This window comes from Vidua macroura, chromosome 2, assembly GCF_024509145.1.
Source record: "Vidua macroura isolate BioBank_ID:100142 chromosome 2, ASM2450914v1, whole genome shotgun sequence".
Classification (NCBI taxonomy): domain Eukaryota; kingdom Metazoa; phylum Chordata; class Aves; order Passeriformes; family Viduidae; genus Vidua; species Vidua macroura.
In genome coordinates this window covers 72714719-72731456 of record NC_071572.1, presented here as the reverse complement: position 1 = coordinate 72731456, position 16738 = coordinate 72714719, and the positions used below count along the sequence as shown (strand labels likewise).

At 42.2% G+C, this 16738-nt stretch overlaps 1 long non-coding RNA gene across 5 annotated transcripts; it reads right to left on the bottom strand.

The window, feature by feature from the left end:
• Positions 1–1558: 1558 nt before the first annotated feature.
• On the bottom strand, positions 1559–14034 carry LOC128804399 (uncharacterized). Of its 5 annotated transcripts, XR_008436051.1 has the most exons (5): positions 13918–14034; positions 13561–13616; positions 13420–13490; positions 12147–12278; positions 10694–12057 (listed from the first exon to the last, which is right to left on the bottom strand). It is a non-coding gene; the product is annotated as an uncharacterized LOC128804399 (long non-coding RNA). The 5 variants fall into 5 exon arrangements; XR_008436049.1 differs by lacking the exon at positions 10694–12057 and adding an exon at positions 1559–1606 and having other exon boundaries at positions 13420–13616; XR_008436047.1 differs by having other exon boundaries at positions 13420–13616.
• Positions 14035–16738: the final 2704 nt, after the last annotated feature.

The following is a 16738-nucleotide window of genomic DNA, read 5'->3' as shown; positions in this document are numbered from 1 at the left end:
GTGCCAGACTATTCTGTGCCCATCACATGCTCTCCAGCCCTCTCAGATGGCTAAGCAGATACCACACATAGTGCCTTTCCTGACTACACTCCTCTCTTCTGTAATATTATTTTTTCTATTCAGTTTAGGAAATTATTTTGCCCTTCTTTGACTAAAGAGAATTTCTGGCAGGTATCAGCACACATAAACCTTATGCTCCTCCCAAAACTTGACATTTTGTGGTATTCTGCTTGTCCAAACTGACCTTCCTTTAGGACCAGGTGACCCTAATAGTAGGTGAGGGAAAGGCTGTGCATGTTATCTTCTACCTGGATTTCAGTAAAGCCTTTGACACCATTTCCCACAGCATTCTCCTGGAGAAGCTGGCAGCCCACGGCCTGAGCAGGTGCATTCTTTGCTGGGCTAAAAACTGGTTGTGAGGCCGGGCCCAGAGAGTGGTGGTGGACAGAGTTACATCCAGCTGGTCACCACTGGGGCTCCCCAGGGCTCCAGTCCTGTGTAAAAACTTTACCGATGGTCTGGATGAGGGGATTGAGGATAAGTTCCTGGATGACATCAGGGTGGGAGTGTTGGTGTGCTGGAGGGCAGGAAGGCTCTGCAGGGGGATCTGGACAGGCTGGATTGATGGGCTCAGGCCAATTGTGTGAGGTTCAATAAGGCCAAGTGCCAGGTCCTGCTCTTGAGTCACAACAACCCCAGGCAGCACCACGGGCTGGGGGCAGAGTGGCTGGGAAGCTGCCCAGAGGAAAAGGGCCTGGGGGTGCTGGTGACAGCAGCTGAACATGAGCCAGCTGTGCTCAGGTGGTTGAGAAGGCCCATGGCACCTGCCTGGATCAGCAATAGTGTGGCCAGCAGGACCAGGGCAGGGACTGTCCTCCTGTACTCAGCACCATCCCTGGAAGTATTCCAGACAAGATGGGGCATGGCACTCAGCACTAAGATTTAGTTGACAAAGTGGTGATTGGTCAAAGGTTGGACTCCGTGACCTTGGAGGTCTTTTTTGACCTTAAAGATTTAATAATTCTATGACTCTATGATATTCTGGTTTGAGAAGATTTTGTTCATATTCTCCTTCTGGCTTGTAGTTCGAAAAAAAAAAAAAGCCCATTTAAATTTATTTCCTTTTCTTGTATTTTCACTTAGAGAAATGAAGCAGTACAACTTCCTGCTTACTCTGTTTTGTTCTGTATAGCTTGTACTCCTCATGCTGTTCTTCCAGTATTAAGTATGGCTTTAGTTCATTTCAAAGTTTGCTTTAGTGCATTGCAATATACATTCCTTAGTACAGCCTTAGCCTCTGAACTGCTTACCTGACCCACAAGCTCCTTCTACACTAGGTAAATTCAGATGTTTCTATTTTTAATGCTTAAAATAACTCCATCTTTCAGCTGTGTTAGGAGAACCCACCAGACTATTTGTGTTAAGCAAAATTTTGTTCTTCTTATCAGGTTTAGATATCCACTGGAGGAGTAAACTCATCCATCATGAATCATTTACACCTGTACTTGTCACCAGCTCATGGTCATTCATGGTGCTTTGGTAACACGTGTACACAATATCAAAACAAGATTATCTCTTACATGTTGTTTCCATACATGTGAAGTCCCTACATGTGAAAAAAAATAAGAAACGTAACTATTAGTTACAGTTGTAGTTCTGCAAAACTGAACAGAGGAATTAGCACTAGCCTGACAATCAGACCCAAATCTTCTCTTCGAGTCATCGCTGAAAGGAATATTTTGCTGAAATCCCCAAAGTCAAAGCTCAGCTACACAAATAAATACTGTAGCAGATCCTGACAGGAAGACGTTCAGCCCAATCTTTTCCAGATGGCAGTGATGGATGGCTGTGTGCTTCTATTTATTTGGTTTCCCAGGCAATGGTGTCCTGCTTTCACTGGTCATCACTTGAAGTGTTTTGGCTTATAGACCAGCACAACAGGCACGTTTACTGCCAGACAGGTACTCTGGTGGGCTTATTCATTGCTTGAATGTCAGGACTGCAAAAAATGAAGCTAAATATTACTGCCTTTCTGGGATTATCTTTACTAGAAATTGAATGTTTAAATTCAGGACAAACTCAGGGCACAGGACTCAAGAAGGCCCCAGGTAAAGCAGAGCCCAGTCATATGTAACTTGCTGATTGCTGAGATATGCCAGTTCTGAAAATAATACAGTGTCCCAAAGAAGGGAGAGAGGCAGAGGAAAGACATCCAAATCCCAAACCACATTAACTGAAAATGTGGCAGTCACTATTGTTCGGTTCTTTAAAACACATGGTAGTTTACATAGGGCTATAAAACAAATGTCCATAGATCAGGGACTTGTAGAATAATGTGTGGGGAAAAGTGGAGGTGGGATACAAAGGCTTCTGAATCCAGGCCATTCATTTTGCTTGGACATGCTTGAATAGTGAACCAAAGTTATTAGCAACAAACACATGTTTGGTGGCCTAGGTAAAATGATCCATTGCTTCCAGATGATGTTCATTTTGCAGGCATCCATACCAGGGAATAACATGAGAAGTGCTTGCTGCAGGGGTACGTGTTGCATGGTGCTAGCCCATTGTAAGCAGCTGGGGGAAGAGGCTGTATTTTCATGTGTTCATGTAACACCAAACATGACAGGGCCATATTAGTGACTGGGGCTTTTGACACCAGTCCTAACACAACAATGGATAAATGCAAATTTTTGCTACAAGAACTTCTTAGGGAAACCAGGTGACAGTGGAAATGTGGAGCCACTCGGCACTGAATGCCTAACGGGAACAAAGCCAAAGAAATGCCTGATCTTCCCATGGTCTCAACTCACAAACCTACTTAGGCAGGCGTTGTTAGGAAAGCAATGCAACCATTATGATAAAGCCTCCTTCTAAATGAAAGCATGCACACTAACATCAGTCAGTGGACAGGTTAGGGGCAGGTTTCTTTAAAAAAAAAGCTTTATCTGGAATCCAAAGACAGCAGGAAGTGGATGAAATTGGTTGAGGCTGTGGGGATGTGGTCACGCTTCTCTGTGTAGATGAACAGATGGGCAGCAGAATTTAGTATGTGCTGGTTTGGACAGCTGGGACTCAGAAAAGCCATAGAAATGGAATGATAAAAGTATGAGAAAATGAAGGCAAACCAGGGATTTCAGCATAGGCTGGGTTGTAACACCACTGTGGACAAGCATGAATCTTGCAAAAAGCAGTCAGTGCCTACTAGATTAGGGAGCTGCCTACTAGGTTGAACCGTACGATTCAACAAACAGAAAAATGAAATTTATGAAAACACTGCTAACCAAATAATCACAAATCAGAAATAATCTAACGTGCTTGGGTTTTTATGCTGCCTACATTAATTAGGCTCTCCTGTGGATGCACACTATGGTTCAACCCTTAAGTACACAACCATATGACACATTTTCTTTAAAGGCTTCCTGAAAAATCAGAAACACAAAAATATTGCAAACTAGTGGCAATGCATGGCAGACATCAGGACACAGATCCTGTTATTTTTCAAATAACACAGATCTATGTTGTTTTATCAAATAGAAAGAAATACTTGATTGTTAATGTCTTTAATCCTACATATAAAGATTAAGCCCCCTTACAGTATTGTTCATAGGTAAGTGAATTAAAAAAAAAAATAATGATTCTCAGTTTTCCATCAGAGGCTGGAAAAAAATGATGGCCCTTTTTTTTTCCTCCCAATGTGGTTCTTTTAACCAATCCTACTATCTGTCCCTGTCCTGCTTCTTTCTCACCTTGTTCCTGCTCTCCTCACCCAGCTGCCTGTCTCAGAAAAATTACCTTGGTCCCAACAGCACAAAAGAGCAAAACTCAGCCTCAGCCTTTTCACCATCTCCTTCTGATTCCCTCTCCCACCCTCTCATTGCCACGTGCCAAATCACAACCTCCTGTCCAGGTACACACAGTCCCTGCCAGAGCTCCAGCCCAGCAGCACTGTCCAAGAAGATGCCATAGAGCTAAGGAAAGTGAGGATTTCTAAAAGGATTGTGGCAGTAATTTATTTTATACATACTCTTGGCAATAAATTCATTGCTTGCACACAATATGCTGCTGAGTTCCAGATCATTATTTTCCTAGACACTCAGCACCAACACAACAGCTGCAGTTGGCTCGAAGCAGATGAGGAGTGAGGTGAAGACACAAGCAGCAGCAGCAGCTAGACCCCAGTTATTTGCTAAACGTGACATTTTCATACAATAACACAACTAAAATAAGCATAGGCAAGCTTCTTTGTTTATGATGAGAATTTGAAAAATGATCCCAGTGAATTCAATCCACCCTTTCTGTAGATTAGGAATATGAACTATCTCAGCTTTCAGAATTGTGCTCAAAGTCCACCACAAAGGAGAATAAGCAATCCCACAGGCCAAAGAAGCAAGTGAGAAGGTAGACATAGATTTTATGGCTAAAAGAGAAAAATAGGAGGTTATTTTCACTTCCAGTGAAATACAAGGCACAGAAATCCTATATAAAACTTCTCTGAGCTGGAGGACATTTCCTCCAGGCAAACTGCCAGCCATAATGTAAATTTACTTAGTTATTTCAAGGAAAGAGGAATACACTGCGTTTGCTGATGGTTTTTTTTTTTTTTCAGCAACTCTTTGGCCTCACCCTGTGTCCAAACTTGATTTTCTGTTTGATTTTGTCTATCTCACAATGTGTAAACTTGCAGACTCCTGGTGACTTATGCCTTTGCCCAAGCTGTTCAATCAAAAATTTCTCTCTGTATAGTTACCTACAGGCCATAGCAGAGTTGCTTTCTCATTGCAAAGACTCCCTTTGTGGGTCCTATCTGCAGTAGTTTCTAAACTCTCATTATTTTTTCATCACCTTTTTGAAGTGTGGACAGCAGAACCAGGCACAGATCTTGTGCCAGATACATATGACCAGTGCTGTTTGCTGAGGACATCTGATCCCTTTATTCGGTGTTGTCTGTTTATATACCCAGTGATTACCCGGCCATCATTCACTGGGCTCACTCAGCCATAGCCTTGCACCAAAAGGTCATATTCAGGCATTTGCCACAAGCTGGACTTTCACAGTTACTGCCTCCCAGTTAGGCTTCACCAGCAGCAATACCTACTCCCTTTGTCCTGCTAGTGTATAGCATTCCATTCACTTCAAAAAAATAGAAAAAAATTACTTTCTTCCATCAGGGTGAGGCACTCTGTGTCAGCCTCACAAAGAATTTCACAGTAAGATAACTCACCCCTACACACAGCACTAACTGTGGGATGCAACAGTTCCTTTTCAAGCCACGTATCTGAGTTGCATTTCCTGCTAAGGAATATCCTTTGTGTGACAGCTTAATAAGAATTCTTCAGGATGCATAATTTACATCCTGAGAGGGAGGGAAATAGAACATGAAACTAAAAGGAAGAAACCTAACTATGAGGAGCCTAGGAGGGGTCCCAGTATGAGTTATTTCTACATACAGAATCCCACTTGAGAGCTCAGCTACACACAAGAGACAAACAAATTGACCACATACCACTTGGCCATGCTGTTCATTTACTACGGGTTATGTTTGCTATGGAAATTGTATTTATTCACCTGACTTTGGCCAACTAGAGATACAACACTTTTCACCACCCAAGGATTTCCACTTGTATTTACATTCCAGCTCGGGACTGTGGAATTTCACTCAAAGAGCTCACCACAAAGGGCATGCTCTATCAAAACAAGAGCAAAAGCATAAAGAGACTGCCCTCCAAATACCCTATTTAACCTTAGGGTAAGGTGATGCAATTCATCTGAACACAATGTACTACTAGCTAATTAAGCTGGTTAAGGCCAGTGTGGTGTTTGACTGTCCATTCTCAGCATATCTGAACAGGCGTTTAGACACTGGCTGAAAATATACTGGAATTCTCTGACTGATGTTCTATTACTTCTGCCAATACACTGTAGAAAAACAACTTTATTTTATTCAACAAGAGACATTTTAAGGGGAAAATACACAGAAAAGCCAAATCCCTAGAGACTGAAATCACAAGTTCCAGGAATAGAGAATGAAGATCTGTTTCAGAATTTATTGGACCAGAGAGGAGGAACTCAAATTTGCACAAATTTTGTGCAAAGGGATATAAACTTGGGGAACTCTCTGCTGCTGACACTCTCAGCAGGCGCTGAAGACTCTTTCTGGCTGAAGTCCACACTGACTTACAGTGCTCAGCATCCTATCAAGACAGAAACATGCTATTCTTATTATCTTGCATTCTTTCCTTCCACTCAGTTGTGGAGTATTGATTCCATGTAGTCCAGTGCTAAGAAAGATGGCAATCACTAAGAGTTGCAATTATATCAATTCTATAGTAGGACTCTTTTCTGAAGACACATTTTCCTGAACTGAACTGTGGATTTCAGTTTTACCTCTATAAAGATTAATAACTTGAGATTAGCTTTCTTCATTTTGATTTCTTCTATTGAATAAGAAAAGGACTCCACTTCAGATAAACAATCAGACATTTGGTTGGACAAAATGCAAGTCAACAATACTCCTACAGACTCCAAATGACTGGTTCTGCACATTTAGCAGATAAGGCACTTGTCCAGTGCAGGTGAAAACAAGATTTAAGTCCCTGTTCCAATTAATAATCATAAAAAGTGGCATTTGCCACAGGAAATGCTGGATTTCCAGAAAAGACATAATAAATCTTTGGACTAAGTTCTTACTAGAAATACATGAGATAAGGACTGCAAGTGTGGATTAAGTACTGTGGGGACTTCAGACAATTTCCCACAATGCAGCTCAATCACTTGACCTACAGGTCTTTTGGAGAAGTTGAAGATACAATTCTCTCCTTTGCAGAAGAAGTCTCTTTTGGAGATCTGTTCTCAGCTAAGTATTTCTGTTAATATAACAGAATACTGCCCCAACCTGAAAGCACAGCATCTGTTTTCCATTAAGAGATCATGCCCTTGACTCCCTTTCACACAAAATGAGACTAATAGACTAAGAAAAAGCTTGATGAACACACACTTGCCATGTTCCCTGGAAATGCATTGAATCTTGCAGTTAAAGCTCCTCTGTGAGCTCCTTCTTGCAGTTAAAGCTCCTCTGTGAGCTCCTGCAAGCTCTAGAGCTCACGTTAGCTCTAGACCATGATCAACTTAGACAGAAAATGTTTTTTTTTCATATGGGATAGTTCAAGCAGAATTCAGGCACATAGTAAGGATACTTACAGAACATTTTGTACTGAGGAAAATTTCATCTAAATAATGGACCGTGTTTCTAACTATTTCTACAGTGTTTTCAGTTCAGAGCTGTCAGTGCCCTGACTGCAGTAGCCGGCTTTGGTTTCTCTGACCAGCCTTACACCTGGAACTCTCCCATACACCCTGACCACGGGCCCAGTAGGTTCTTATGAGTTCATCCCTGAGTTAACTACAGCCCTTGCTTGACCTTTGTTGTAGGGCTACTGTTCTCCAGAGAAGCCACAGCCTTGCCTGTGTCTGATCTTGAACCCCATGTTTTGGGTGTTGTTCATGGACCTGTCTTGTCACTGCAGACCTTCCCCACAATCACAGGACTCTGTCCCATGGATTGACTTCCTGTCTTGACCTTGCACTTGCTTCATCATCACAAGATTGTCTGATGATCTGGACTCTTGGTTGCAGCTGACCCTGGTCTACTCTGCTTACATCATTTAGGTATGGTGGAAGAAAACTGAGCCTGGTAAACCTGCTGCCCTGCCAGGCATGTTACTGTTGTTGGCTTCCAGGCTCCCAGCCCTTAGGGAGCAGGTGGCCCTTTGTGATGGTTTAACTCCAACCAGGAGCCAAGCCCCACACAACCACTTAGTCACTCCCCCACTAGCAGGACTGGGGAGAGAATTGGAAGGGTAAAAGTGAGAAAACACATGGGTTGAGATAAAGACAGTTAAATAGGGAAAGCAAAAGCTGCACACACAAACAGAACAAAACAAGGAATTGTTTCCCATGGGCAGGCAGGTGTTTAGCCATTTCCTGAAGAGCAGGGCCCTTCACATGTAATGGTGACTTGGGAAGACAAATACTGTCACTCCAGACATCAGCCATTTCTCCCTCCTCCCCCACTTTACATACTGAGCATGATGTGATATTGTCTGGAATATCCCTTTGGTCAGTTTGGGTCACCTGTCCTGGCTGTGTTTCCTCACAATTTGCTATGAACAGCCAACCTTCTTGCCAGTGTGTCAGTATGGAAAGCAGAAGGGGTCTTGACACTGTTCAAGCCCTGCTCAGCAATAACAAAAATGATTCTGTATTATCATCCCTTTGTTCAGCACAAAACCAAAACACAGCCCCGTACCAGTCACTGGGAAGGAAATTAACTCTACCCCAGGCAAAACCAGCATGCCCTCCCTGTCCCCCCACTTAGCTACAAAGAAAAGAAGTCTTCAAGCATGTGTTTTCCAATGTTTAGGTAAATTAATCCGGTTGTGACTACACAGACTGTTGAAAGACCCTTCATTGTAAAGGCATACATTTACTACGTGTTCCACACCAACCTTCATCTCTCAGTCAGGGTTTTGCAGTCTAAGCAATGGGAAATGCCAGTGTAGCTCTTTGTTAGGACATTCGTTCTTTGTGGTGATAAACACTGTAACACTTAAATATTACATACATCGGACCTTGGAGCAGGTCCAAAGGAGGACCACAAAGACAGTCAAAAAGCTGGCACCTCTACCAAGGAGAAAGGCTGAGAGAGTTGGGGCTGTTCAGCCTCTAGAGGAGAAGGCTGTGGGTGTCCTTACAGTACCTTCCAGAACCAAACGGAGCCTATAAGAAAGATGGGGCTGAATTTTTTAGTAGGGCCTGTGGATTAGGACAAGGGGTAATGGTTTTAAGATGAAAGAGAGTCAATTTAGACTAGCTATAATAAAGAAAATATTTACAATGAAGGTGGTAAAACACTGGAACTAGTTGCCCAGAGTGGTGGTAGATGCCCCATCTCTAGAAACATTCAAGATCAAGTTGGACAGGACTCTGAGCAACCTGACCTAGTGGGAGGCTGGAACTAGATGACCTTTAGAGGTCCCTTCCAACCCAAACTATTCTGTGATTCTAAAACCAGCATCAAACTTATTCACAGAACAGTGGAGCAGGCACAAGAGGGTATGCATATGAATACATCCATATACATATGAATGCTAATTGGCCCAGCCAAAATCACACAGTCCTGCTGTGGAAATGTTGACATCCAAGACCAAATGCAGCTCTGACACGCTGTGAAGAGCACTGCTGCCATATAGCTGCAAACAACAACAATGAGATACACAGCAATAAATCACAATTTATGTGGCAAGGCAATACCAAAAGCTCCTTTCAGCTCAGTCACATCTATGCTGCTACTAGCTGGTGTGCTGTGTCTGAGACATCCAAGGATCCGGGATTTCAGGAAATAGAAAATTACACTGACAAATTATTCTGCCCACTAACACTTAGGCCACATGAAAATAATGCTACATAACAAACAACTCCCAATTAAGTATTGTAATACAAAATGGAAAATCCTGTGCTTCCCTAAAAAAAATAGTTACAGCACAAATGAGGCTATGCTTTAGTCTGCTCACATCAGTGGAAATACAGAGTAATCCCAGTGACTTCAACAAAGCTCCAAAGGACAGACACACCAGCACAGGTGATGTCAGAATCTTGTTAATTGTCCTTTCCATGGGATGTTCATTTTCTTAGAATTTCCTTTCTATTCTCTCTCTTCTCACTATGTTGCTTGAACAGGTTAACCAGTTTCAACTATATCTGACACGAGTGACAATATTTCACAGATATTGACTCCTAATAGTCAACACGACAGTCTCTACCTGTAGAGGAAAGCCCTTACAAGTGCTTCCCTGCTGATGGGGAGATGGCAAGGCAAGATTAGCTCTTCACTGACTCCAGAGAGTCCATTCAGGAAGTTGCCCTTAAAGGTAATTAGAGAAAGAGGTTCTTTGATGTCATTATTAGGCGTCAAAATTTTAGTGGATGCCACATGAATACCACAAGTTGCCATCCATGTTCCCTTAGTTTTATAATTAATGGAGTTATTTGTCTTCTATTTTGCTTAGTGATAGTCAGAATATATTCTTCTGTAATCACTGACCCATGATAGATTTTAGTAAGGGATTAGTAAATTCAGATAACAGGTCTGCAAACTAGAACTGTGCAAATAATAGTCCTTATGTAGGGAATGCATTTCTAGAATTAGCGCCAGACTGTAAACTCTTAGATCTCCTGAAATGCAGCACACTGGTCTCCAGGGATCCCATGGAGAAGACTTCTTCAGGGAGGGATAATTTCCTGGCTTTCCTGATAGTTGAAGGGATTGTAGTAATATTTTTGTGTTAACGAGAGAGAAGAATAAAAAAAGGTGGGAATATGATTAGCAGATTGATGGGAGAATGGTTTGAACAGCCCATTCATCTCAGGCTTCACCTCCTGAGATGCAGCTTCAGGTGCTCCTCTTGCCTTAATATAGGCACAGGTATCCTTTGCCTAAGTTGTCTACAGGTTCTACCTGCCCTGGAGGTTCGTCTAGGAAAGTTCCTGAATTTAATGTACTGGGTTTTCAATGTTGTTGAAGAGCCCAAAGAACACATGGAATCAACTCATCAGACAGAACCTAGTAAATACACCCATACTCTGGGCAAGCACATACTTGAATTTATTTCAAAGTGCAATAAACGCGTAAGATTTTCCTTGGCTTTAACAACTGAGCAAGCCCACAGCCAGGTATTTCTGAGGTCACTTCCATAAAGAGGGTGGACAAATGCTGGAATTAAGCTTCGAGTCTCAAAGATGTTCTTAAAATGTGGAGTACGTAGAAGCTCACTCACAAAGTTAAGAGACACAGGAATTTGCATCAACAATAAGAAGCTTGTGAAGGTGAAAACACTGTGGGGCTTGGATTAGGAGTGTGATACTGGACCCTCTCATGAATCTGGGAACTCTGAAGCATATACGGAGCTTGAATTTTTTTTCTGCCAATCAGTGGTAGGTTTTATTTATTTATGGCCTCTTATGTGTTAGAGACCTTGGACTCTGTCTGAGAATACTGTGTCTTGAGCATCAGCTGTGGTTACCTCACTCTTGGAAGGACTCTTGTCTAGTGGCAAGAAAGCTGAGTGCTGTTAGCTGATGATATGAATGTGAGAGACTGAGCTACTGATTCTGCAAACTTCACCTTTCAAATCCAGCCATAAACACAGACAGATGGAGACACTTACCTGACAGATGACTGTGGGTACTTTATATTAATCCCAACAATTAATTTGGATTCTGGATCATTCGGCTTTGTGACTTATACTAATAAAATGTTCATATTATGCCAGAAACGAATTGATTTATCCCTTCTTTAGACAAAATACAAATAATGTTAAGATCTGTGGAATGAGTTTGCTGGTTTGATGACAGGCAGAAAAGTCATACAATGGAAACTGAAAGAAGCTTGAAGAAATCCCATATCTGAATAAATTTCCCAGTACAAGATTCATTAATAGAAGCTAGATTCAGGGGGGAGGGAGGGGAGGGGGAGGAGGAGAGGATGAAAATAAAACAAACCTCATTGTTTTGAGAATAGCTAAATCTGCACAACTTTGTTTCTATGTTGAATCCATTAAGTAAATGACAAAAAGATAAGCAGCCACTCATACTCGACATGGGCTTGACTAGAGCAGCTAAATTTTATGCCCTATAGTATTACAGAAAATTCCTAAGTGTTCCTCTTTAGCATAAAAGAACAATAGGAAGATTTCACATTTCTTGTCCAGGAATATTCAGAATCTATTTCACTTCTTTGTTCAAAGCTTGACACTTCTGCCCCACTGACAGAGTGTGGGGATAATATGGCAAGTGCTTTCTTGAATGAAATGTGAGCAGTAAGATTGGTCTTGGATGGGCTAAGTGAGCTGATGCCTAAGTTAAGGATGTCTAGAAATTGATCAGAACAATCCTCAGCCTTGTTTCTGACTATGAAATCATGCAACAAACCACCCTGGAGATGATGATTGCTCCAGTGAAATTAGAATTTGATTAAACAAGGTCCAGATTTTTAGATACCTGCTGAAAAAATATGGAGCTATTAGAATCTATGCTTTGGGGGCTGCTCAGGAAGAGAAAGGAATCTGGAAGAACTGTGTATGACTACTTACATGATAATTTGAAGTCAGATACGGTTCTGGAGAAGATAAGCTTTCCAAGGCAGAAATTCCTCCACAGATTTCCTTTGTCCTGACAGGCTCTGGATGATTGCTCTTTGCCCAGATGCTGATGTTTTCCAGGCACTGAAAACAGGCAGATGATGCTATTTGCATAGGAGGTAAAACAAAATGGAGCTAAGACTTGTTCATCTTGTTTCTAGCTCCATCCATACTGTTTCAGTCTTATTCAGTCACATCATGCATGGTGTTGGCAGAGAGAGAGCAAAAACTAGAGGGATGCAGGAAGAGTCACAGACCTTTTCAGCTTAAGGGCACCAGGGCAGAGGACTCTTGACCTCTCAAGGGTCACTTTATAAACCTCTTCCACCTTGCTTTTGTCAATAGTACAGCACCTGCTTTATAGGTATTTCATGAACATATGGTCACCTTCATTGTCGTCCCATGTAAAGTTCATTACTATGAAAGCATGGGCCATGTCTGGGGCCTCTTGGTTCCAAACCCATGCCTTGCTTGGGTGGACTTCATTTCAGGTCAGGAGTATTCTGGGGCCTGGGACTGATTTTTTTTTTTGTGTCTTTGGAGACACAGAGAACACTGAGACTGCTTAACACATAATAAAATAAATAATAACCTTAAATGAATGGGAAGCCCTGAACTATGAAATGAATAAAAGCATTTTCAAAGGTGTTCTGACAATGTTTTACATGTTTTAAGCAGCAGCTTGATCATCCATGATCGAGGTCTGCTCTTTATGTCTTGGCATCTCTCACCCTAACACTTTGAAGTGCTTCTGTGCTGAAGAAAACTTGATGTGTTTGTTTGCTGCTAGTGTGTGTGGCCACAACAGCAGCATCCCCTTCCCAAGGACAAGAGCCCTTTGTCTTGCACACATTCTGACACAGCAAGCACAGGGGTGAGGCTGCACCTCACCTTTTATCCCAATTTCACACGTTGGCTTCACAGCATTAATAAATTGGTTTCATTTGCCACACATTTGGCAGGAGAATTTTCTAATAACATTTTTATCCCCTTTGAGAACATGAATCACTCGCATGCTGAGTATAAAATTACTTCCCTCCCTCTCCTTATTAAAGGCACCGCACGTTAGCAGGGGTCAGGCACTCAGCCTTGCCGGTGGCAAAGTCACAACCAAGGGCAGGGCTGGGAGGCACGGCTGCAAAGCTCACTGCTTTTCTTTCTTATGGATGGTGGATAACCTATTTAGCACCCAGAATATATTATTTTCCCCAGCTGTCAATCCTACCTGGTTGGGATACAGATTGAGAAAATGTGTGAGATGCACCGCGCTGCCCACATGGCTGCTGCAAACAAGAGCTACATAAAACGTGTGCAGCAGATGTCTGCTGCTCCTGCCCTTGTGGAGGCCACCAGAAGCTCCCCACACCTTGGAAAATGGTCCCTTCATAGCCATAGACACCTTGGGAGCTGCAGGGGTTTCTCCTGAAAGCATGAGAGGGATCAGCAACAAACCAAAAATGGCAGCAATCACAGATTATATATCCATCTGTCTCTGACCTCTGGTTCAAAAAGGGAAAAGCACTCCATTTTTCTGATTTCAAAATAATGTTTTTATAAGGAGGTTTCTGTTTGATAATTGACTTTAGACAGCAAGCAGGTCATGCTACTACAGCTAATTAAGTATTTGATTTGAGGAGCACTGCATTCTGAGAGTCATTTTGTTCCAAGTGCACACCCCAGTCAAAATGTGCCCCTTGAAAACATAGACCTGTCCTCACATTACCTTTTCTCCCAAGTTCTTTGCAAAGACTCCCTGTAATAGATTCAGATGGAGGAAAGAAAAGTAAGAGAGATGCCAAGAACTAGCATGGACAGGGAGCTACAAACTAATCCATGCTGCCAGGTGGGATCACCAGCACATCACAAGCATAACCCACCTGAATCCCAGGCATGGATTTCTGTGGTGTCACAGAGACCTGAGGGGTGTGCAGGGAAATCCTGCTCACACCTCTCTGGTTTTCTTCTCGACATTTTGCAGGTTACATGCTGCGCTATCTAATGCAGTCAAGTTTTAACTGCTCAGCAACACTTTCAAGATCACAAGGAGTTTTGCTGGCAATGTAATAGCCCTGCAAGGAATTTAGACATCTTCAGGTTTGGCAGCAGCTTTGCTGGTGTTTTAGCATGTTCCTGAGCAATCTTGATGTTGGTTCTTGGTACTAGTGTTTTTGGTTTTTTTTTTTTCTTTTTAATGAGGCCTTTGTAATTTGTTTCTGAGTTGTTCACAGGGATATGCACACCGGAGTGATACAAGTTATAGCTTGAAGCTGTTACTTCAGTGATAACCTCATGCATTCCCTGTGCTACATGAGAACAACACTGTGACACAAAATGTCAGTGTATTTTGTCCAAATATGCTACGTGGTGCATAGAATTTGTCCAATTTTAATGATTTTGGATCAGTTATGGAGCATTCATAAGTGAGAATGAGAAATATGAAATCTCAGTGAGATTTCATATCCAGTACAGCATACAAACTGCTCCCTACCAACATATACATATTCAAATATAGAAATGAAAGACCAAACGTAGTGAAGACCAAGTTTCATGGTGAGCACCAGATTTCCTGGGCTTTTCCCATTTGACCCTTCAAGGCAGGTTGTCCTTTTTCTAGCTTCTGAGTCATCAGCAAGAAGAGCAGAGTGCCAAGATCACAACAAAAACACGATCATGTGAGGCATCTACCCTCTGCTTCTGCCGGCATGAAAATAGCAGCCAGCAGGAGAGCCTGTGCCGCAGCTGTCTGGGTTAGGTTTGATTGGTCAGATAAATCACATCGTATTGTTTCCATTCCTTTGGCTCAGGGAATGTGTAAGCACTTCAAAACTGAATGCTTATGCATGAGAACTTTAAACTAGTTTACTTAAATGCACACATATGTATCTTTGACATTGACTTTTTACAGATTTTCTTGTCAATAAAAGTAAATTGCTTGACTGTTCTCAGAAAGTTAACATAAACAGAGTCAGAGTGAATTCCTATTTTAAAACTGTGTTTTAGCAAGCGACTGCCTTCAGTGGCAACTTTGTCAAAAGAAATGCTAAAGTCTTCACTGCTGTGACTCCATGCCACCACAATACTGAAATCATTTCTCTGACCAAGAGCCCCGAACTTTAAGGAATAGCAGAGCACACACTGAATACCTATTTCAGAGAGGGGAACTTGCTGATTTATGGCATGTTGCAAGTAATGGAATTGTCTCAGCTCATCAGAGGACATAGACACTGTCCAGTTAATTCCCAACTGTGCAAATGCTTTTGTTTCAGGGCTGACAACTCTATACCTTTTCACAACTCCTCAGGTCCTTCTTCAGGGTGATGGAGAAAGCCTTTCAGCGTACAGTAAAAAATCATACCTCAAAACCTTTCCCAACTCTCGCACATCCTCTGGAAGCAATCACAGCTGCTCCTACAGAAGGAGTCCCAGCACCTCCTGCCTACCCACCCCCTCCACACCATGAAAACATTAAAGGAGCAGGGAAAGAGAATCAAAATCCTGACTGTTTAGCAGAGTGTCTAGAACAAAAGGAGTGAAAGGTAGGGGAGCATAGCTGGTGGTGGATTTTTTTAGGACAATTATTTATAAGGGGTATAAGAGTACCAAGTGATTCACTCAGGACAGAACACTCAGTGTGGTTCTACTTTCTCTCTCTCTTTGCTATGAGTCCCAGTTACATGAAGTCCACATGGGAACTCCTCCTCCAGCAGACTGAGCCTGAGGGCACCATCAGCTCCCCGTCTGCCCAGTCCTCCCACTCCAGCTCAGTGTCACTCTTTGTACTGCTAGCATCAAACACTGCTTGATCCATCCCACATGGATTAGTGGTGACAGGCAGCTTTGCTGGCTGCACTTGTACTGCCAGAACACTGGCTACCAAAGCGACAAAGGGAGGTGGGGGCCATTTCATTTTGAGACATTTAAGACCTATTATTTTTACCTGGACTCTTTTGGAGATCTGACTGATGGATGCAGTCAGATTTGTGTAGCTATTGTAAGGTAACCTCAGTCTTGATCTATCCTTGGTCAACATGGTTGCTTCAGTTTCTGCTTCCCTTCATGTGTGAAGCAGCTGCTTTTGTTTTCTGAGGATGTGGGGTGGAACTGACACAATTAAAGGTCACCCTCCATCTGGGAGGAGAAAGTTCTGGTCTACAGTGAAGCACAGGGGCTGGTTTCCATTTTGTCAGAGTTATGTAATCTCTAAATAAAAAATATTTCTGCTGTTCACTACAAGATCTTGTTGCTTAATGCTCCCTAGAAATGGCTGCCAGATTCCTGTGCAAACATAGCATGTACACAGTGTTTTAAAACCTACATAGATTGGAAGTTCTTTAAATTGTAAATTCAAAGCATTTTATAGATGAGAATCAGTTCTTCCAACTGAAAAACAGGAGTGTCTGATTTTCAGAGGTGCTGGATTCCAGCTGAGACCAAAGGCAACTGCTTTTGGTTTTGTGCTATACTTCTGAAAATTACTATTAACATAACTATTAAGTACTATTAACAGTACATGTTAATAACAGGCATTCCAGGTGCAGTTGAGA